This window comes from Vulpes vulpes, chromosome 6, assembly GCF_048418805.1.
Source record: "Vulpes vulpes isolate BD-2025 chromosome 6, VulVul3, whole genome shotgun sequence".
NCBI classification, from domain to species: domain Eukaryota; kingdom Metazoa; phylum Chordata; class Mammalia; order Carnivora; family Canidae; genus Vulpes; species Vulpes vulpes.
The window spans coordinates 80,226,791-80,250,084 of record NC_132785.1 but is presented as its reverse complement, the minus strand read 5'-3'; the positions used below and the strand labels follow the sequence as shown (position 1 = coordinate 80,250,084).

At 35.0% G+C, this 23,294-nt stretch overlaps 1 pseudogene; it reads right to left on the bottom strand.

Moving 5' to 3' along the window:
* Positions 1-4,389: 4,389 nt before the first annotated feature.
* On the bottom strand, positions 4,390-6,885 carry LOC112907825 (pre-rRNA-processing protein TSR1 homolog pseudogene; annotated as a pseudogene).
* Between the last annotated feature and the right edge of the window lie 16,409 nt (positions 6,886-23,294).

The following is a 23,294-nucleotide window of genomic DNA, read 5'->3' as shown; positions in this document are numbered from 1 at the left end:
TTTAAATATCATCCATCCCTTGATAAACATCTTAATGAAAACATACATTTCATTATAAGAATGCATAATGATTTACTTGATTATGTAAATCAATTAAATTAATATTTATTGATCGCCACAGATAATACACTAATACACTAAAAAATGGGAATATAAACATAGGATAGACACTGTACCTTCATTGAGGAGCTTAGAAGCTAATAGAAGAATTTTAATAAAGTGGCTAATACGAGGAGAATTTTATGAGTGTATGAGTTCTTTGCCTGGAACATGGAGATTAGGGTCCATGAAGATCAGGACTGAATTTCTGAGATAAATATCAAAAGATTATCCTAGAAAAGAAAGAAAGGAAGGTCATTTCAAGAAGAAGAAACAGCATAAGCACAAAAAATGTACACAGCATTTCATACAGTGTTATGTCACTACAACTTAATGGTTCTTGAAAAAAAAATGGTTCTTGAACACAGGTTGTGTGGTGGAAGTGGCAAAAGATGATGCTCATTGTTGAACAGGGGAAAGTGGGTGGAGGACAAGACAAGAGCTTGTGCTCCATGTTGCATGATAAGTAAGCATTGAAAACATTTAGTAGATGAGTTAGGTCCTATTTCTAGCATGAAAAAAAATTTGAAAAGAGAAATCATGGAAAGAGATAGCTGTTGGGAAACTAATACCCAAGTGGAAGATAATGAATGCGAGAGCCTTTATGAAGGACAGTGAGTAGAAGATGAACTTGAGAATTACTTAGAAGGTAAAATTAACAAGAATTTGCATTTGATAGATTGTGGATGTCTTACTGGGCAGACTCAATGCAGCAAAATGTAGATGAAAGAATTTAAAGAAATTAAAAATACTCTAATGAGACAAGAACATTTGCAATGTTTCTAAATATGCGGGTCGCAAACCTGGCTGCACATAAGAATTATCTGGGGAAATTAGAAAAAAATGTTTTGAGGCTTCATTCCCTCCCAAGACCAATTATATAACAATCCCTAGTGATAGGATTCAAGCATGTGTATTTTTAAAAGCTTCCCTAGTGATTCTAATGTGTATGCAGTATTGAGCAACACTGTCATCTAAATCATTTTCCAGATGTACTTTTGACTTACAAAACAAAAGTAAAGGGGAAATGAAAATAGTATTAAAAACTAACTGAATCTTGTAGTTATTATAGGAAGAACGTGAAACCTAGTGCATACTTTATATCACACAATTTTTATGACATAGATGTTATCACCCAAATTTTCTAGTTAGATAAACCAAAATATGGGATATTGAAGTGAATTTCACAAGGTCATCCAGGTACTCAGCAGTATAGGCTGGATGTGAACCAAAATCTGTCTGATTCCACATTCCACACACTACAATTGCCTCTCTGCTAAATCTAAAGCCAGATAATTATGTTACAATTTATTTTTGTAATTATTTTTTTAGATATACATATTTTGAAGTGTTCTTCTTTTCTCTCTGTAGGATTTTGGTAAATTCTATGTAAATATTTAATAAGTTGATCCAGCATATTTACAGTAAATAGAAAAGTAGTCTTGGGAGAAACTAAAGTTTGGGTGCTAAGGGAGTAAGTAAAAATGAATGCCAACTCATGGATTTTTTTTTTCAGAAACTTTAGAAATACAGAAAAGTTCAGAGAATAACATAGAAAATACCTTATTCAAATCATCTAGAATTAATTGTCACTGATGTTGGCAAGTTCATGCCATATTTCCAAAAGAACAAAAGCTCTGTGAAATAAAGGATTTTTTTTTCTGTTTTGTTCACTGATTTCTTTATAGTCAGGGAACAATGTCTTATATACAATATATGGTATGCTGAACATTCTGTATTAAAAGTCCCCAGAGCGAGATGCTTCATGATATCAAAACTCCATTTTTAAAGTTCCCCAACATAATTGAAATTTCTCTAGAGTATATTGTGGAATAAATCTTCTTTACCATCTGTTGACTTTTCTGCTTCAGAAATATGGATTGTATTTTATGTTGAATTTCCTTTGTCTTCCATATGTATGTCTTTATGTCTAACTGCTTAATCAACTTGTCATTTTTCATCCATATTCACTATGGCTTTTAAAGTCTTTTTTTTTTTTTACAATAATTCAGTTTTCTGTACTGTTGTAATTATTGCTGTTTTTAATTAACTTAACTCTTTAATGGTATTTCCTTGGTTCTCAATATGTTTTCTTAAGTTTGGAATTTTACTTTTTATTATTATTTTGCTTTATAATCTCATCTTTAAGACTTTGTGCTTTTATTTAAAACAGCATTTTCTTAGGTTCCTTAAATTCTCCTGTTATCATTTTTTTCTGTATCTTTCTTCTTCTTCTTCTTCTTCTTCCTTTTGTATACTGTAGTATTTTAAATACTTTCTGCTTTTTATCTTTTCATCTTATTCATCTTGGATGTCTTTATTCATGCTTACTTTTTCATAATCTTTTGATTTCCTTTATATAATATCTCAGTTTCATTTTTCCCTCAATTTTATTGTGAAGGCTAGGAACTTTGTGCTCTTTGACATTTCTGAGCTAAACAAAATAGTAAGATGGTAGGGGTTTGTTTAGTGAGGATGTTTTCAGTTTTATTATTATATGTGGATTCTGCTCTCCTCTATTAGGTTAATTTCTTTACACAGTGGTGGATTCCATAAACTTATATGTTATAGCCCATACCCTTATGATGTAGATTGCCTTGCCAAGATTTAATTTCCATCTTGGAAAGTCAGACTCATTGTCTGCTTTTCAAACTTCACTATTTTCCCCATAGTAGCCAGTTTCAAAAGTCCAAACATAATATAGACTTCCATGTTATTGATTTATCTGAAAATTTTGGAATATTCCTTGAAACTTCATGGATTTAGTCATCTCAACAGTGTGGATTCTGGGGAGTCAATGCATGTAGGGACAGAATCTTCCTCTGGTTCTCTGTGCCAGTTGAAAAGCATTTCCTCATTTGTTTGAGGAATTTTTTTTCTCAGGAATAGAGAATTTTATTTTATATTGTAGTACATTGTGGATACTTGGCTCAACATCCCCCCCAAATTGCTATTCCTTCCCATCAATCCTTGGCACTTGAAATAGAAGGCTCTTCTGTGCCATGTTCTCAATCTGTTGCAACCTTACAGGGCAAAAAGCAATTACAGTCCTTTCTCTGAATTACACCTCAACAACTCACTATCCAAGTCAGAAGTTACTTCTTTCCCTAGTTACCAGTAGAACCAGATGTGATCTAAGCAACATCTAATGGGTAGTATTAGGCATACAATTTAAAATGCTGAAGGTCTAATTTTTATTACATCGATCAAAAGAAAGGCTCTTGAACAGAACTGAATTACCTGTATTGCCTATTTTACTATAGGTTTGCAGGCAAAATGCTGTGGCTAGTTGTAAGGTGTCTAATATTCCTCTTCCCAGGCTCTCAGACCTAGTGTGAAGGTTAATGCTGATGAACCCTTGAATGCAGATGACTGCTACCAGTCCAAGCTGAAAGGGGAACTGACTCCCAATCCCTATCCTCCAGAAACCATAGCATATGTCAAATCCAGCATTGGCTTAAACACGTGGCCTATTATAAGGAACCTTGTTGATGATGTCTTCACAGTCACAAAGGATGAAATTAAGGTGAGGCTCTAATAGGAAAATACGAAAGAATGGAGCAACTTCTTAGGCCAAAGAATCTTCCCCTGTTATAAGTAGCAACTTATTCCCTGGGGACTTGACTAGGTGACTTCATGATGTGTGGGAGGGTGCCCCAGATTTATTAAAACAACCCTCTCAAGAGTAGAAGCAGAGTTAGGATGAGGAAAAAAGCCCTGCCCTTCATCGGCCAAAAAGAAAAGTCAGACTGGGCATATAACCTTACTTGGCCTTTAATTGTAAAGGCCAATCATCTAGGCTCTTTCCCCTTCTCCCATTTCACTAATTCTTACTCCCTTCCATACCAACAGTATGCAACCCAGCTGGTGTGGGAGAGGATGAAACTGCTTATTGAACCTACAGCTGGTGTTGGAGTGGCTGCTGTGCTGTCTCAGCATTTTCAAACAGTTTCCCCAGAAGTAAAGCACATTTGTATTGTGCTCAGTGGTGGAAATGTAGACTTAGCCTCCTTAACTTGGGTGAAGCAGGCTGAAAGGCCAACTCCTTATCAATCTGTTTCTGTTTAGTTTATGCAAGAGATTGGATTCGGTGTCTCTAGACACTTGGAAAATTTGGTTCCTGGTTACTTTAACTTCCTATCTTCCTCTCTTAAACAGCTTTCAAATTCTTAATGGAGAGGATGTTTCAGTAAATAGTTTTTTTCTTTTTTAACTAGCAAGAGAAAAACATCCATAGTTTACTGAGACACTTTGTCAAGGCCAAGAAAAGCCTTTGCAAAAAAGGCAGCAGATCTCTGGGCTAAAGTAGAAAACACAAACTTTGCCCAATTACAACCTATAGGCTCCCATCCCTAGAGTGTTCACTAGTAGCAATGAGACAGAATCTCAATGAATCTATTACTCCATGTCCACTTCAGGCACTGCTAAAGAAATCTCACTTTTCATCCATGGTACTGGGTCTGGTACATATGGATCATAAGTCCATTTGGGGAAAACTCGTTTATAGAGGTTCATCAGTACTGTGTCCTGAGATTTTAGCTTCCCATCAAAACTGCACTTCATGTGGCCATGAGTACCCAAAGGCTCCTTGATGTCCCCTGCAGCCTTTGTTCTCAGTTCCACGGGTTTAAACCACAACACATCCTCTCTGCTGAAGAACATGTAATGCACTACTGCCATCTTAGTAAAAATTTTGAAAGGATGACCACTCGAAACAACTCTCTGGATGACCATTCTGTCTGGATCCACTGACAACAGATAGCCTGTGGCAATGAGGCTGTGCATTCTATTGCTATTCTGTTTGAAAAGCAGCACAGATGCAGGAGGAAATGTGGTTGGGCCATATATTGTCACCACCAAGGCCACATCAGCAGTCAGGAATCTCTGAAATTTATGTGTATCTGCTGCAGTGTGCTGAGAGAATAAAGGTGAGGCTCAGCAGCGCCTGAACCCACAGTGGAAGATTAGCTCCTCTTTGGCTTTCACAGGTTCAATGTTGCCAGGGTGCCAGCTCACCACCATATTCAGTACTGACGTCTTCTGTTCATGAGGTAGTAAAGAAAATGAAATCAAAGGTGCTCCTCGCTTAAATTACTCAACCACTGAGAGAGGAACTTCAGAGACGTGAAGTGTGACATACCAGCCAACCTCAGCTCCTTCCTTCAACCTCTTTTTCCTCAATTTCTTTAAAAATGCATTTCCTAGTATTAGTAAAGTTCTGAAACTGAAAGATCCGAGCATAATCTTGAGGAAGGTTTTCCTTAGGATCCCACGGAGATGTCTGGAGGGGGACATCTGAGGCCTCTGTATTTTTGAAATCGAACTCTTGCAGCCACATCATAGGGGGGTATCTATTTCATCTGGAAACATCTCTTGCAGTCTTTCTCGTTTATATTTCTCCAACATTTTTTCCTCAGCCTCATCATCCACGTTCTCATCATATAGATCATCATGGACAGACTCTCCCATAGTCATAGTTTCATATTCCTCCTCCTCTTCCTTTTCACTGCCCTCATCCTGAAATTTCTCTTCAATAAAATTCTCACGTTGCATATCATCATCGTATTCATCTTCCCCATCACTTTCACCATCCTCATCCAAAATCCATTCAGCTTGGTTAACTGGATGTCCCTTTGGGAACCTTCTTTACCACCTTGGAACTTTTCTTCAAGAAGTCATTTGCTTCACTCAGCTCCTCCTCTGTGGGCCAGGTCTGCTCCCCCTCCATTGGATCTAGGTTAACCTCTGTTTGCAAAGATTCTTGTTTATCAGGATCTGCCTTCATTAGGACCTTAAGGTCTTCCTCTATATCAGCTACAGCATCCATAGCACAAATCTCCATTGCCACACCCGGGTCCTTTTGGGATTTGATCATTCTAAAATTTAAAGGGAAAGGGTCCATAGGGGCATCTATCTGTTAAATCAGGAAATCACCCTGTCCAATGATATGCAGCAAGCTCTTTACATTCAGAGTCTGTCCACGAACATGGACTGAGATTTTTAAGGTGCCCACCAACTTATTTTCTTCACTCGGCACAAAGTCAGCAGCGTGAGCAAACAAGTAGGCCCGTCGATCTCGAAAGGCAAGATGCCGTTGCTGTTGGCTGGCCAACTGCCTGAGCAGCATCTCTGCCCCCTGCTGAGTGTCTAAGAGAAGAAGTTTGTCACTAGGAAAACGCTTCTCTACTGTTTTACTTAGCTTCTTTCTGGCGTCTATTTGTTTCCTTGGTGGGAGGCCAGAAATGCCCTGGACAGCTAGTGTATAGGTGGGAAGGCCGTGAGCAGAGAGGCAGGAAAGGCAGTAATCCCCAACGCTGTCCCAGCCTTCCAGGGGATCAGGGAGGAAGAGGATGGTATCCGCCACTTCAGCCCTGTCTAGCACAGTGTGCAGATCCCCTGGCCTTGCTGATGTGAAAAACCACCGATGTTTCAGGCGAGGGCATAACAACATAAAGCTATGGGTACTGCCGCGTTCACTCAAGTGTACTGTTCCGGTGTCTGTATCCTGAAGCAACCGAAAGGCCTCTGGCAGGGAAACCTTGTCACGGAGGGGCACCACCGGGGCCTGGTGACGAGGACCCTCCTGCCGCCCGGCTGTCTCTTCTCTGCCAGAACCGCCTCTTTCTCCTGCGTTCCGAGCTGGCTAGCGCGATGCCTCTGGTCCACTTTGCTGAGCTCTTTTCTTACCTTCTTGCTTAGGATTTCCAGTGCTGGACGACCCTTGCCGTCCCGCTGCGCGGTCCCCGACCCGGACGCCGTCCACCGTCCACCGTTATGGGCCGCCATGTCACCGCTCACGTGCACCCAATCAGCACTAGTTCCGGGCGGGACCGGCGCTTCCGGCCCCCTCTCTGGGCGGCCCTCTCCGTGGCGGGTGTTGGAGGAAATGTTTGAAGTTAACTATACTTTGCTTTTTTTTTTTCAGATTTATTTTTTTTATTTTATTTTTTATTTTTATTTATTTTATGATAGTCACAAAGAGAGAGGCAGAGACACAGGCAGAGGGAGAAGCAGGCTCCATGCAGGAAGCCCGACGTGGGACTCGATCCAGGGTCTCCAGGATCGCGCCCTGGGCCAAAGGCAGGCGCCAAACCGCTGCGCCACCCAGGGATCCCTGGAGGAAATGTTTGAAGTTAACTATACTTTGCATTTTTTGTTGTTGTTGTTGGTTTGGTTTGATTTGGTAGCTGTCGGTGTAAACATTTTCCATTCTTCTTTAGTCTTTTTTTTTTTTTTTTTTTTTTGACTATTTCTGTTCCATTTGGGAGAAAGGAAATTTTGAGACTTACTTTTTTTTAATTTTTTTTAAGATTTTATATATTTATTCATAGAGATGCAGAGAGAGAGAGAGAGAGGCAGAGACACAGGCAGAGGGAGAAGCAGGCTCCATGCAGGGAGCCTGATGTGGGACTCGATCCAGGGTCTCCAGGATCATGCCCTGGGCTGCAGGCGGCGCTAAACCGCTGCGCCACCGGGGCTGCCCGAGACTTTTACTTTTTAATTGACTTTTCTTTAGAGATGTGAGCCTCTATTACTAGTTTTAAGAGGGAGAACGAATGAGACTGAGAGGTTAAGCTGTTGAAAAGCACAAAAATTCTGTATGAACAGAAAATCGGAATAATCCATGTAAATGGATAGGGATAGCTTCATATCAGATGGGAATGTAGTAAATTTCTAGGAGGGGCTGAGGAATGTGAGTAACTGAATGCTTTAAAAATAAGATAAAAAAAACTGAGTGAGGAGAAAATCAGATTTTAGTGGGTCATAGAATGAGAGAAAATACTGCAAGCTACTCTTCCCAGAAACTTCTGGATGTAGCATGTTTTTCTTTTCACACCTATCTATGCAGGCAAAACAAACCTTGTTCCTGTTTGTTTGTCTGATTCCCTTTCTTCCCCCCACTCCCCCAACCTCTCTCCTGCTCTATTCACGTTAGCCTATTAGATGCTGTCTGGAGATTAGGAGAGCCAACAGTTTTGCTGCAAGTTGAAGAAATATTAGGTGACATTGAAGTATTGCACCCAAAGCTCAATTATTCAACCGAATAAAGAGGAACCATTAGCACAGTTAAGAAAACAGCAATTTCCATTTGACACCTGTCTTTGATATTACTCAATGAAAATCTCCAAAGTATGATTTTCCTAGATTATACAACTAACTCTTGTTACCTGGACACAGGTTCAATAATGATAAGGTAAGAGTAAAAATAAATTTAAATTTTCTTGGCATTATTAAGAAAGTCAAGTATAAAATATTTTCACCTAAAAATATATTCAGGAAATCTTGGAAACTAGATAAATTTAGATTTGCTTATTAAAAAGAGACAGTGCAGTTTATTAATGTAAAAAATATATATAACAAAAGGTGCTCTGACTTTGGGAAGTTTTAAATATTTCTTGTATTTTTCATCATAGGTAAAGCTAATATAATCACTTTTTTCAGTGATAATATGTGTGGAAAAATAAGAATCGCATTTATCAGAACTATATAATGTCAGAATTCAGAAGATTGAAAACTGATCAAGGCATTCACTTATTTCCTCTTACTGTTGTCTAAATTCTGGCTTTTTCCTACTCTTAGAATGATTGAAATTATGATTAAGAAAAGTGAGGCATCATTGTTTGGTCTAGTAGTCCTGGATTTTTTTTATTACCCTGAAGTGGATCTTTGCACCTAGATTCATGAAGGGCTGATTTCCACAAGGGCATATTTGTTTTCTACATTTTTATTCCAGCATCTGGATAAGCTGCAAGGCATTTAATGTGATCTCAAAGCCATTCATCCATTGAAACCCCCTGTTGTGACAAACAATGAGAATAGGGAGCTGTTTCTTAAGCTTGAGGCACACATATAAACTACTTGTCCTAAATTTTTCATTTGAGCACAACTTGAATGATTCATTTAAAAATATTTTCAGTTTAAATTAATTCCCTGAATCAGATACAAGTGGAGTTTGCTTTAAAAACACTGTGTTAAAAAAATAAAACAAAAAACACGTTTTCACAAGCTATATGTGCACACACTATAAAGTAATGACTCATTTTTGTGTCTCTATGAACACTATATGTGTGCAATGGGAATAGATTGATTATTTGTGATTGAGATGATTTTACATCATGTCAGGCACTAGCAACACTTACCTTACCTTCTTTGTCCAGATATTGTATATATCAATGCATGAAAATAATGAATAATCGAGATAATTTTGCTGAAAATGAGAGGTGAAATGCTTTATCAAATGAATATGACTAAATAGCATTTTTAGTGTATTTGAGTATTCTTTAACCGTATTTCTGACATATCTTCATATAAGATGTGCTTTATGATGAGGGAATACTTTGCAAATGAAAGAAGTTAGTAAGTTCATGTGTAGGTTGTATGAAGAAAGTGGTAGCAAATTATTTCAGAGAAGAAACTGGAGAAGATAATGAAAAGCTTGGAATTATGCACTATAAAGTTTTATCATATTTCTTTTTTAGCAAATAAAGATCACCAAATTGTTTCAAAACAGAAGGGGCACTTATGTGGTTAAATTTACATTTTTTGGGATCCCTGGGTGGCGCAGCAGTTTGGCGCCAGCCTTTGGCCCAGGGCGCGATCCTGGAGACCCCGGATCGAATCCCACATCAGGCTCCCGGTGCATGGAGCCTGCTTCTTCCTCCGCCTGTGTCTCTGCCTCTCTCTCTCTCTCTCTCTCTCTCTCTCTCTCTGTGACTATCATAAATAAATTTAAAAAATTAAAAAAAAATTTACATTGTTTATAGCTCTTAAGATGATAGCATTGAAGAGTGGTATTGCTTGTAGTGAGCCCAAAGACAAAGAAACTGAGATAGGATTGTAACATTCCAGGGGAATTAATGAGGAGCATAGGCAAGAGGGACTCTAATCAAAGGAGGGTCAAAGAAATAGAATCAAGTGGACTTAATAACCATTAATTGAGTAAGAGAGGCTTCTAGAATAACTCCAGATTTTTGGTCTAGGTAATGAAGAATGTCATTACTGTTAACCCTGGTGAAAAATTGGAAGGTTCCGATGGAATATCATGTGGAGATATTTTAGTGGTTTGTTATATAGATCTGAAACAGGGCAAACTGAAGTGAAAACTAGCTTTGAGAACCACTCACCTATGGTATTTAAACATTGTGTGTTGTTGAAAAGGCATATAGAGCAAAAAAACCCCAAAACAATACAAAGAAACAACCTAAATATGGGCTCCATTGATAATTGAATCACAAATAGGAATACAACTAGATTTATGAAAGCCCTAGATTCACCACTCCCTCCCATTCTATATGTCCATTTCCATTTAGCTTTACTTGTCATACCATGCAATTTCCAAGATACCAGTCTCCTTTGCCCTCCGTTAAGGACCATATACCTGAGTTTCAATTGCAAAGACATTTGTTTCCTTTCATGCTGTAAATAGTGCTTCCCTGGGAAGCTCTTCGTAATTTTGATAGAGAGTACATGTCCAAATGCACTGATTAATATTTCCCCGAAGTTCTTCTCTCATTCATAAGGTAAGCTATAGAGTTATATGAAGTCTTTTTCAGTGCTGTTTAGCAAAAAGTAATACACAATATCACATAGGATAAGTTATGTTGCTGTAACAAATCTCAGTGACTTAAAGAGAAGATATTTATTTCTTGCTCATGCTTCCTGCTGATGCCTTGCCCCACATCATCTTCACAGCAGAACCTTGTGATGGCTCTCACATATCATTTCTATTCACTTTTATTGTCCAAAGCAAGTCACATAGCTAAGCTTGATGTCAGTGGGCCAAAGATATATCCTTCCATGGGAAAAGGGAAATAAATACATCAAACAATACAATCTGCCATATATAATCTATGCTTATTTCTGTTATTACACTATTAAAAATATCTCAACCACATCGTTTTTTCCACCTATTTATTTTGTCTCTCTGACCAACTTCCTCTCTTCTCAAGAACAGAGCATCCAGTAATTTTCTTTAAAAAGGATGCTATATATTTCTTCACTACCTATAACTCTATTTTGTCTTTATATTCTGGTAATGTTTTCCTTCAGTGTACTACTAAAGTTTAAAGACTCTGCCTCTTGGTAGACATAGCAAACACAGAATCATATCACAGGTTAAGTCATTGGTCTGAATTTCAGCAGTGATTCACTTAAATTTACTTCCTTGAGGGACACAATTTCTCCAAGCTAGATTCTGCCTAAACTTTTAAAAGATCATTGTCACAATGCCAGTTTAATTTTTCCAGTTTGCTTTTTTTTGTGAGACAGTTTTTAGTATGTATATGGTGCTTAAAATGCCCCTGCTAGGTTTAGCATGCAAGTAATATTCATGACTGTCCTTTGCTTTTCTTTGCCTCTTTTGTATATGAATGTAAATATCCTTCCTACTTCACAGTTTCCTCTTAAATGTTAAAATAACATCAGTGTTCATTTCCTATTAGGTAACATAATTGGTTAATTGATCCTATTCTATCATTGTATGGAGATAATGAGGAGATCAAGTATTCATTCTTATGTTTATTCCTCAAGATAGAAAATATTTAAATTAATTGAAATATATTTTAAAAGTATCATTGGCTCTTTTGCTAATTCAATAAATTTCTAAATAAGTAGATACTTATTTATATACTACCCCAAAAATAATATTGTTGCATTATTAGTCTGAATCCAGCTATCTCTTTTTGGTCTAATTCAGAATTTGTCTATTAACAACTGCATGGTCCTTTCCTGATTTAAATGGCTTGCCTTCTGCCTTTGTATTAGCAAATTCCTGACTGATTTCCCCTCCTTTTTTCTAAACCTGTCTCTAACAAAATGATTTCCTCCTTAACTAAAATGGAAGACCTATTTACTATTTCAGCACTGAAATAGTTCTGTATTTACAAATAATCTCATTCCCTTCAGCCTCATGGGTGAAGTATTCTGATTCCTTTCTAAAGACTTTATTCTGTGCCTTGATCGCAGTCCTCCTGACTCTTCACCTATGCAATCATGACTTCTGCCTCAGATGTCTCTCATAGTTTTTCTTTTACTGCCTATTCTTTTGCAAACCTGCTATTTTTGATGATCCTTTGTTTTACATTTATTCCCACTTCCTTAACTTGACAACCAAATCTCAAGGAGTAGGAGTCACCTAATCAAAGTTGGAAGTTGATATTAAAATATATGTTAAAAATAAAATAGAATAAAGTAAAATATATGGGATGCACAATTACCAATGTAGTCCTTTAATATAAAGAAAATATGATGAAAGATACTATATTGCAAGGATAATTAATACAAATTTTTGTATATTCTATTTGCATATACTTCATAGTAATAATAATCTATATCGTTTCTAAAATATATATATGTGCTACCATTAATTTTAAAGATTTATTTATTTATTTTGGAGAGAGAGGGAGCACACAAGCATGAGCAGGGGGAGGGGAGATGAAGAGGGAGAGAATCTCAAGCGTATTCCTCACTGAGGATGGAGCCCTGATTTGGGGCTCAGTTTCATGACTCTTGAAATCATGACCTGAGCCAAAACTATGAGTTGGATACTTATCTAACTGAGCCACCTAAGGGGCCCCTACCATTAATTTTTTTTTAAATAGGCCATCGGCTAAAAAGTATTTTAGTACACTTTGACAATGTAATATTGCCAAAGCAATATTGATATAGTGTTTTCAAAAGCAATTTGACTGCAGCAAAAATTCCATGTATTCCCTAATAATTTAAGGAAGTGTGAGCATTATAAAACTTAATAAATGGTCTTCCATGTTAAGAACAACTTATATTCTAGCTTCACCAGGAAGAATTTTTTATTTTATTTCTCATTTGAATTAATTTTTGATAAAGACATGTAACTCAGAGTATATTATTAAATAATTATTTCAATTTTATAAAAATAAAACATTTCATTAAGAAAATCAATTTACTGTATAATACATAACTTTTTTTAAAGCATTTTATTTTTTTAATTTTTATTTATTTATGACAGTCACACAGAGAGAGAGAGAGGCAGAGACACAGGCAGAGGGAGAAGCAGGCTCCATGCACCGGGAGCCCGACGTGGGACTCGATTCCGGGTCTCCAGGATCGCACCCTGGGCCAAAGGCAGGCGCTAAACCGCTGCGCCACCCAGGGATCCCTAGTACATAACTTTTTAAGCACAATTATTTCTCCAGGCTCAATGAAAATATTAAAGCTAAAGTATTCATGGGATTCTAAATGGTGCAATAATTGATTATTCATCACATTTCAGATTATTACAAAAGAAAGGATATGTTGGATGAATGAAAAGAGATGCTTTCTGCTCATAGGATGCACAAGTTACTTCTTTGAACAGAGAATAGTTAAGGACATGTTACTTGTTTATTCAGCAAATGTTATTAAGGCATCATCAATGCCAGGTTTTGGACACACACACACACACAAAAACAGCATCAAATTGTGTGATGTTAGCCAATGTGAGATAAACCATAAAATCTCAGTGGTTGATACAATAGAAGTTTATATTAATTTTTACTGTAGTGAGAAGTCCAAAACTATGCTTCTAAACTTCAAGAGGCACTTTTCTTACAGTGGTGTTTAGGGAATCCATTTTCTTGCAGTATTCAAGTCAATATTGTCACAGGCATCAAGTCAGGAGAAAGGATGACAAGGAGAAATTTTGTATAGATAAGGCCTTGAAAATGTGTCTGTCACTTGTTCCCATGCACCATCAGTTAAAACGTAGAGGTACACCAATTACAAGAAAGGCTGAGAAATATTGTCTGGTAGTGTGCTCAAGAAGTAAAGAAAATAGGTTTTGTGAATGACTAGCCTATACCTGCCACAAAGATGAATAATTCACAAGTATCTTAACGTTAAGGAACTCATAATCTGTTTGGATAAGCTGGAGGATAGATATAATACAGAGTGACAAGAAATTTAATAAATGTATGTAAACAAAGCTATTAGAATAGAGAGTGGACTCAATTAGTTTTGGTGGAGTCTGGAAGGTCTGGCAGGGTTGAGTGCATTATTTGAAAGAAGCTGTAAAGAAGGTGATTCTTGAACTGAGTTTTGGTTAAAAACACATGTTCACCAATCAGATGATACCAGGACAAGAGAACCTTAAATCAGTGAAAAATTAAGAAAAGGCATTGGGGTCATGGCACTATACATTAAGATACATGGAATTGCCTGTATGTTTGCAATAACATACAGAGCAGCTTTCTGCCTGAAATTCTTTTTCATTTGTAAATAACATTGCTTATTTAATTTGTGAATAAATTCACTTGGCATGTTTTATCATCTTTCATTTTTAACTATTCTCACTTGCTTAAACAAAATAATGGTAAACAGAATATTGTTGGAATTTATTGTTTCAATTTAAACCCAAGATTTCCTCTCATTAAATTGAAGTAGTTTCTCAAATTTAAATATTTTGAAATATAATACCATGTTTTGTATTTTTTACATTCTGAAAATTTCCTTTTTTTAATGTTTCATATGAATCAAGTTAAATTTTCTTTATAGTTACTGGTAACTTGAAAAATTGCCATCTATAAGTAATCAAATTTATTTTTTATTATGTATATATATATAAATTATTAAAGAATGGAACAAAATTATATCATTTGATTTTCCTTACATAAGACAAATAATTTAGCATCCCTTTTTTTTATGATCTACAACTCAATTCATTAAGTTAAACTGGCATTAATGATGAGGTATTTAGACATATCATTACACTTACTAGTAATTTAATATTTAAAAATATTATTTGGCTTTCTTGATTAAATTTATAATTATCTTTATTTAATTTGTTATACCTGTTTCTACATATACTGTACTCTATGTTTACTTTACCTTTTGTATACTTCTATTTTCCAATCAACATCCTAACTTTACTTGCCCATCTTTATATTTTTAGAATATTTTTTATATTTTTAGGAATAACATTTAAGATACTAGTTTTGGGATATAAACTTAAAAATCAAATTTTTAATTCTCATCCTCATTCTAATAGTTTTCTAGACGTTATCTACTTTCCTTAGTTTTGTAGGCTTTTTTTTCCTTCATTGTTAGACACCTCATGTTCAGTGTCTTCTCCAAAATTGATATCATATGATATCACATAAGATTACTTTTTAAAATCTGAATCATCACTTTCTTTTTGGATAGGAACCTTGAATTTATAGACATGGAGCCTCAAAAACAGAGTGGTGCCTCAATTATAGTAGAAAGAGACTCACTAATTGCAGCTATGTTTTCTTTAAAGGTAGTTTTACCAGTCATTATCGAAAGTTTTATTTATTTATTCATTCAGTCTGCTTTTGCCTGAGCTTTTATACTGAAATAAAATGTTACTGTGGGACAACTTTCTTCTGATATTAGCCATTTAAAAAAAAAAACCTGAATTTTGTCTCTTTAAAGATTCAGTCCAAAGTTTCTTCTGGAGACTTCAGTCTGAATTTCAATAAACTGTGAGTTTGTAAGCCAAATTCTAAGTAAAACTGTGATCTCTTTTTTGGCACACTTCTGAAGTCAATTATTCACAGATATATCCAGGATCAAACACTTGCCAGCGAACTTCCTCTTTGGAAATATTCTTTTGAATACAAAATGCCTTACCTCACTGGGTTTAATACATATAAGATTGAATCTGTTGAAGACTAAGATATTGTAGCAATATTCTCCAAATTAGGACCAAGATACACAACTCTGGGATTTAATTTTGTGCCTCACTCCAATGTACAACTGGGAAGATTCCAATAGCAAAGAATGGCATTTTAAGTAGTACCAAGAAAATACTTAGACACAATCTCCCAAAGTAAAGGTTCCTTATTTTCTCAACCTATAAATGGAATGTATAATTTAAACTCCCATGTCTCTGAGTGTTGTATTGTAACGTTTTTCCCCCTCAAAGCTAATAACAATCTTCCAAGAAATAACAAATAATTACTTGGTATTTGGGGTACTTGATAAACTCACAGCTCCTACCAAAAGTGTTTTTGCATGCATCAGTATCCCATGTTAATATTTGTACTTTGGAGTGATAAACTTTACTAGCTAGAACAAAGATAGGACTTCAATATTTTTCTGTATCACAGAAACAGAAATATGTGTTATTATCTTTATGTAGCAAATAAAGCTTTGTGTTAAGAAGGGACAGAACACTCATGTTTTCTTTTCCTTATTAAAGATTTTGTCCACTTATTTGTTTGAGAGAGACAGCATGCATGCACAAGCAGGGGAAGGAGTGGAGGGAGAGGGACAACTGGACTCTGCACTGAACACATAGCCTGACACTAAGCTTGATCTCACAATCCCGAGATCATAATCTGAGCTGAAATCTAGGTGGACACTTACTGAGTGAGCCACCTAGAATACTTATGTTTTCTTATTGAATCTTGGGTTCATATGCAATCAAAGCTGAATTTCCATTTTTTTGCTATTATTTCACTATTGCATGGAAGCCAAAGAAAGCCTTTGTTAGCTCAATCTGAATCAGACTAGAATAACTGATATATTTTGTTATATATAATTAGTTTTCAGGGATGCCTGGGTGGCTCAGTGGTTGAAAGTCTGCCTTTGTCATCCTCGAATCTCCAGAGCAAATCTCACATCCCTCCATTGCATTCTCAGCAGGAAACCTGCTCCTCTCTCTGCCGCTTTCTCTGTGTCTCTCATGAATGAATGAATGAATGGATAAAAAATAAATAAATAAATAAATAAATAAATAAATAAATAAATAATAAATATCTTTAAAAAATAACTAGCTTTCACTTCAGAGAATAAAATTTCAAGTGGCAAGTGCTTTATCATTGAAGCTTTAATTATTGGATAAATTATAAAACTTTTAAAGTTATCATTATCCTTCACTCTCAGAGTAAGGTGTAGAATCAATTTCTCACAGGCAAAACTAAGAGATAGACAATCGTATCTCCAAAATGGGAGATAAACTCTCTTTTCAATGAAGTATCTTGCCACTCTATGGACACAACCTGGGTGCTTGGTGCTGAAAAAGCCAGGTCATAGTATTGAAAAACCATATCATGCCATCAGTATAAACATATGCTGTGTGCTTCATTTCACCATCATTCCTTCAAATATGATATTGGCTGTGTGTATGACACACTGCTGTGCAGTCTCCCATAGCTTTCATAGGCAAGGGCAAAGAAGGCATGAAATTTGTCTTCAATATCCTCTACACAGTTCTACACTTTTTGGGGTTTATTTGATTGTTTCTTTGTTTTTTTGTTTTTTGTTTTTTGTTTTTGTAGTTCTAAAGTTTAATTTTGACGTCAAAGAAACAAGTGTACTACTGTAGAGAGTTGTTGGGTTGAGCTGTAATTCAATTACCAAACTGTTGTGTACGTGCAATTTATGTACACATTCTTCATATAGCTTTGCCTTTGTTAAAAGGACCCAAGAGACATACTTGGGTATTAGACTTAAGTGACAGAATATATGCCACCCATGGAAAGCCTTGGTTTTCTCCTCTGATTCATTAGATGGCAACAAGACCCTTATACTTATAATCTGCACAGAACATTTACCCAATGTTCTACTTGTTGCTGCCACAAAAAAAATACACATTCTTATTTTCCACCATATTTGCTCAGACACATGCATTTCCAATTTTAATTTTGATTTTTTGATTTGTCTAATTCATTTGTTCACTAAAGAATATTATTAGCTGTTTCATCTTTTATTTTGAAAGTAATAGTAGTATATTTTCCAAAATTTTATATATCCATCATTGTTTTTCCTTTGCATGCTCACAGAGACAATAGCTTATTTAAGTATAGAATCTTTGGGACATTACCCTTTCTACTCTAAACATTTTAGATACTGATGATACTGTTTTGACCATCGTCTGGAATTTGATGATATTGATAAAAATTCTAAAGCTATTAGGATTCTGCTTTTGTGTACTGCACATACTTTTGAGAGTTAGATATAAGACTTGTTGTTTAGCCCTGAAATCATAATGGCAGGAATATTTTCTTCTTTTTTAGTGTTGATTATAAATTTTGTTTGGCTTATTCTGGCTTTTTCTTTGGGAAAACTTTTCAACTTGAATATTTGTTCTCAAATCTATCTTTATCCCTTATAATATTTTCACCTCTCTTTGTTTTTTCAGATGATATCAATAAGCCATTATAATTGTTTTTTTAAAAACTCATATTTGAATGAAAAATATTTACAGTTCTAATCTTGGAGGTATCTGCATTTCTCTTCTTTCATTTCTGTTCCATACAAACACTCACAGATTCCTTAGAATCCTTGATAAGATTGATGAATGGTGTGTGCAGCTCTTTTTTGGTATTTGGCAGTATTTATGAAAGAAAAAAATAATTTAACTCTTTGTACAGGTAAAAGATCTAGCTAAATTTCCCAATGAATAAAGAATACACCAAGGTTGAATTGTAAGAAAAGATCCTGTGATTTACTTTCTGCTACAAAAATCAAGTTTTTACCCCTTTAGGGCAAACTTTAACCACCTCTGATTCTCTACTGGTCATTGCCCTCCCTGTGTAGTCACTATTTACTCCAAGAAAGCTATTCTCCTGTTCTGACAAAGCAAGAATTTGGCCCTCTATGGGCACTTGACAACCAGCTATTAATTATAGCAGCTGGAAGTAGATAGTAGCTGGAAATCTATAAAGCGATTTCCTCAAAATTCATCTTCTAAAAGTCAATTGCCTGAATGGCTGTTTCATCTTTTGATAAAACCAATTTGCTAAATTTAATTAACATGTAGATTCACTAACATTATACCATTAACTATTAATAGGGTAATTTGGATATATGACCACAGTTTCTCTTTCTTTCTTCTGGTCTCCTGTCTTTTTGGAATCAATACTCAGATATTTAGAGGGGGAAAAAAAAAGTAAGGTCACCAAAACTTCACAGAAACCTTCAGTATCCCATTAAATTACTGTTAATTAATGTGAATTACAGTACACTTTATACTTAATATGAGTTACAGGAAATCTTATAAATAATTTAAAATAACAAGTAGGTTAATTAAATTGGTTATTGGGCAATTGGGTTTCGATGAATTGGCTATGGCTAATTGCGTTTTGCTAAATTAGGTAAATTTAAGAGTGGCTCAACTCACTAACCCTGAATTCATCATCATGTTCTTTTGGCTTCTGCTTTTTCCCCAGGAAAGGCCCACATTATCCTGATTGGCAAACATCTTCCAGTTAGAGAAGTTCAGTGGTTTTAGCTGAGACCAAATTGTAGTCACACGCCAGTATGTATTTTTTAAGATAAAAATCTAATGAGCACTCTTTGTTCTCTTTCTAATTATTTTTCCATCTTGAAGAATATTGTTAAATCCTCACGTGAATACTGGAATATCCAAAATTCCTATAATTAAAATTCGTATGTATTTTTTCCACTTAGATATTAACATGGGCATATTAATGGCAAGTGAAGAAAGATAATATTTCCTCCTTTAGAGTACTCCCTCTTTTTAAGATACTAACTTTTTGCACATTATAACATCTACATTTAAGTTAATTTTTCCTCATGTTCTTCATTATGTTTTATTAAACATAATGTATTCTTTTTTTTTTTGAAAAATGTTCAGACAAGACAAAATATGTGTTCATATTTTGAACCTAAGGCTATGCATTAAAATTTAATGAAAATGTAAAATTTACCCCTGAGAGAAGATAGTATTTGATTAAATATTAGTTGGCAAATTTGCTGTACTAAAATATTAGTTGACTAACATATTCTCAAGTTGGTGATTGCTGTTAGGTGGACGAAAACATTATGACATTTTGAAAGACTGCATTATATTTGTTACTGTTACCAGGACAACCTGCCACTATTTATGGTCCTGGAGTTGACAAGTTAATTAATGAAGGGAAAAGATCAGAATGGCTTGTATAACTTAGGAGATTTCATTATTTTCAGAAGCTAATAAGCTTCAAAGGAACATGTTCCCTGATTTCTCATGCTCATCCCAAAGAAATACATTTATTTTTTAAATCTGAGCTTAGTAAAATCACACACACAAAACCATACAAACACATATGTACACCCACATATAATTTCTTCTATTTTTTATTTATGTTGAGCTAAATTCTGAAAATAGTCTCTGGAAATCCTCTTTGTCTTCTAACATGAAGTTACTTTATTACGGGGTAAGTTTGCTCTTCAGTACAGTATTAGCCAACTTTGGCTGCCATAACAAAATAAAGACTGGGTGACTTAAACAACAGACATTTATTTTTCTCACAGTTCTGGAGGTTGGAAGCCCACGATCAATCGTGTCAGCATGGTTGGGTTCCAATGAGTACTTTCTTCCTGACTTGGGAATGGCAGATTTCTCACCATGTCCTCACGTGATTGAGAAAGAGAGCAAGCTTACTTAGTATCTCTTCTTATAAGGGCACTAACTCTACCATGACTCCCCTATTCTTATTACTCATCTATCCCTAATTACCTTCCGGAAGCCCCATCTCCAAATATTGGGGGTTGGGCTTCACATGTGAATTTTGGGGGACATAAACATCGAGTCCATGACAAGTACCTACCTTAAGTAATGTAATATTTAAATTAAATATAAATAGATATGCTGACACTAAATCCTTGTCCATATCAGCACTGACCAATAGAACTTACGTGATGATGGAAATACGCTATATCTACACTGTCCAATAGGATAACCATAGCTAGTCATGTGTAGCTAATGAATATTTGCAATGGGGCTAAGAAATGCATTTCAATTTTATGTAATTTAAACAGCTTTGTGTGTGGCTAGTGACTATCCTATTGGATAGTACATTCTTAGTCCATTCTCTGACCAATATCAGTATGTCAGATATATAATTACTGCTATAGATATATACATATATAAATTGGTACTACTGACTAAATATGGCATTTATTATATAAAAAGAATTTTAGCATTACTTGATTAATTAAAACAAGAAGAAAATGATACCAAATTGTGTGGAATTAAAAATATCATAATAGTAGGGTAAACATTAATCTAAATATTAGTTTTGAAAATATAAGTATTTATAGGATATCAAAAAATGAAAATGTAGCCTAATAAATACTGAGATATATTAAAAGTATGAGAACAATGTCCTACAATAGCAATTATTTTGATTAACTATTTATTAGTATATATGTTTTCATATGTATGTACAAATACTCACTTGTAAAGCATAGTTAAAATACCAACTCATTATATATATATTTTTAATTAATTTTATGACAATCTTACTTGTTTTTTTTTTTAATTTATTTACAATAGTCACACAGAGAGAGAGAGAGAGAGAGAGAGAGAGAGAGAGAGAGAGAGAGGCAGAGACATAGGCAGAGGGAGAAGCAGGCTCCATGCACCGGGTCCCTGACGTGGGATTTGATCCCGGGTCTCCTGGATCGCGCCCTGGGCCAAAGGTAGGCGCCAAACCGCTGCGCCACCCAGGGATCCCCCAACTCATTATAGAAGTATGATGGTATTTCTACATTTTGGAAGGCTACTCTCTGGGTTAACTTCAATTTTTTTTAAGTTTTTTTTTTAATTTTTTTTTATTTATTTATGATAGTCACAGAGAGAGAGAGAGATAGAGAGGCAGAGACATAGGCAGAGGGAGAAGCAGGCTCCATGTACCAGGAGCCCAACGTGGGATTCGATCCCGGGTCTCCAGGATCGCGCCCTGGGCCAAAGGCAGGTGCTAAACCGCTGCGCCACCCAGGGATCCCCGTTAACTTCAATTTATCTTTGAGTTGAATGATATTATAAACAAGGAGTCTTTAATAATCTTAAAATTTGTTAAGTTATGTGTGCATTTTATGCTAACTAAATCATTTGGAAGTATGGAGGAACTTATAAATAAATGTCAGGCACGACATTATCCCCTGAGACTGTAACAATGAATAAGAATTACTTCTTGGATTCAAAAATCATAGACTAGCTGAGGAGATATACATGTAAACAAGGAATTTATTAATATAGAATTGCAAATGAAATAATAATGCTATAACCAGGGTTCAGTGGTGGTACAAATGAAGGGGATTAGTACATTCTATGCATGAGATATGAAAGTGTTTTCCAAAGAGTTGTAAACTTGCTTCTTTTACCAGCCATTGATGAAGTATAACTATTATCATTCCCAGGCAGAATTAATTAATCTTATCTTTGTACCCCTATGTTTTAATCGTACACTTAGTAAAATAGTTTTCATTCTGTGCTATATATTATTGTCTATTTTCTTGTTTGAATGATAAATTTCTTGAAGTGTTATAGCATTTCCTTATCTTTGTACATCCAACACCTAAGATTGTTGGAAAGTGTTAATGTTTGTAATATATATATAAGACATTCAAGTGAATAATGTGTGTGTGTATGTATATATATGTGTATATAAATATATATTCAGCATATGTACTTAGTAAAACATATTTTTATTTTTTTCATAAAACACTAATTCAGAATAGCAAAGCATTAAAATATCACTTATGAAAATAATTAAATTTAAATTATACTGCTTTACATTTTTTGTTATTTAAAATTGTGAAGCATTTTCATATTATTTATGAGATTTATTATAGTAAATGTAATTTTACTAACCTGAGGGAAATACTGATGAAAATACTTTTATTCTATTCTCCCCACAGAAAAAAATGGCTTTATCTTCATAAAATTAAATATGTGGATGGTCATTTCTTATTTTGTGACAGACTTCAAAATTATGTGAAATAAGGAAGAATGATCTTCGTCGAACATTATGAAGATAACCAAATTTTACAGATAAGAATGTACTCATTAGAAACTTCATAAATACATTAGAAACTCCATATATTTCCTTAGATGGATCTATGTAAGAAAATAAATAAAATAACCACCCAAACAAACAAACACATTTAGAAAATGGATGTACTAACAAAGCACCATGTATAAAAATGAAGCCCATAAGTTTCATGTGCAGTAAAGTTGTACACTGTGAAAGCATTTTTATCTTCTTAAAAATAGGCATTTTAATACTAGCTTGAAATTTATCTTTAAACCTAGTACTGTGATATATTTTAATAATTCTATTATGAACTTTCTTATTCTTCAGTTCCCTCTTCATTCAGTAGTCAGAGTAACAAGAGAAATTGGAGGCCTTGTTACTGAAGTGGAAAGGGACAACGGTGGTTCTTGAATTACCTTTGAAATAAGAAATATCTGTAATCAAGAGTAA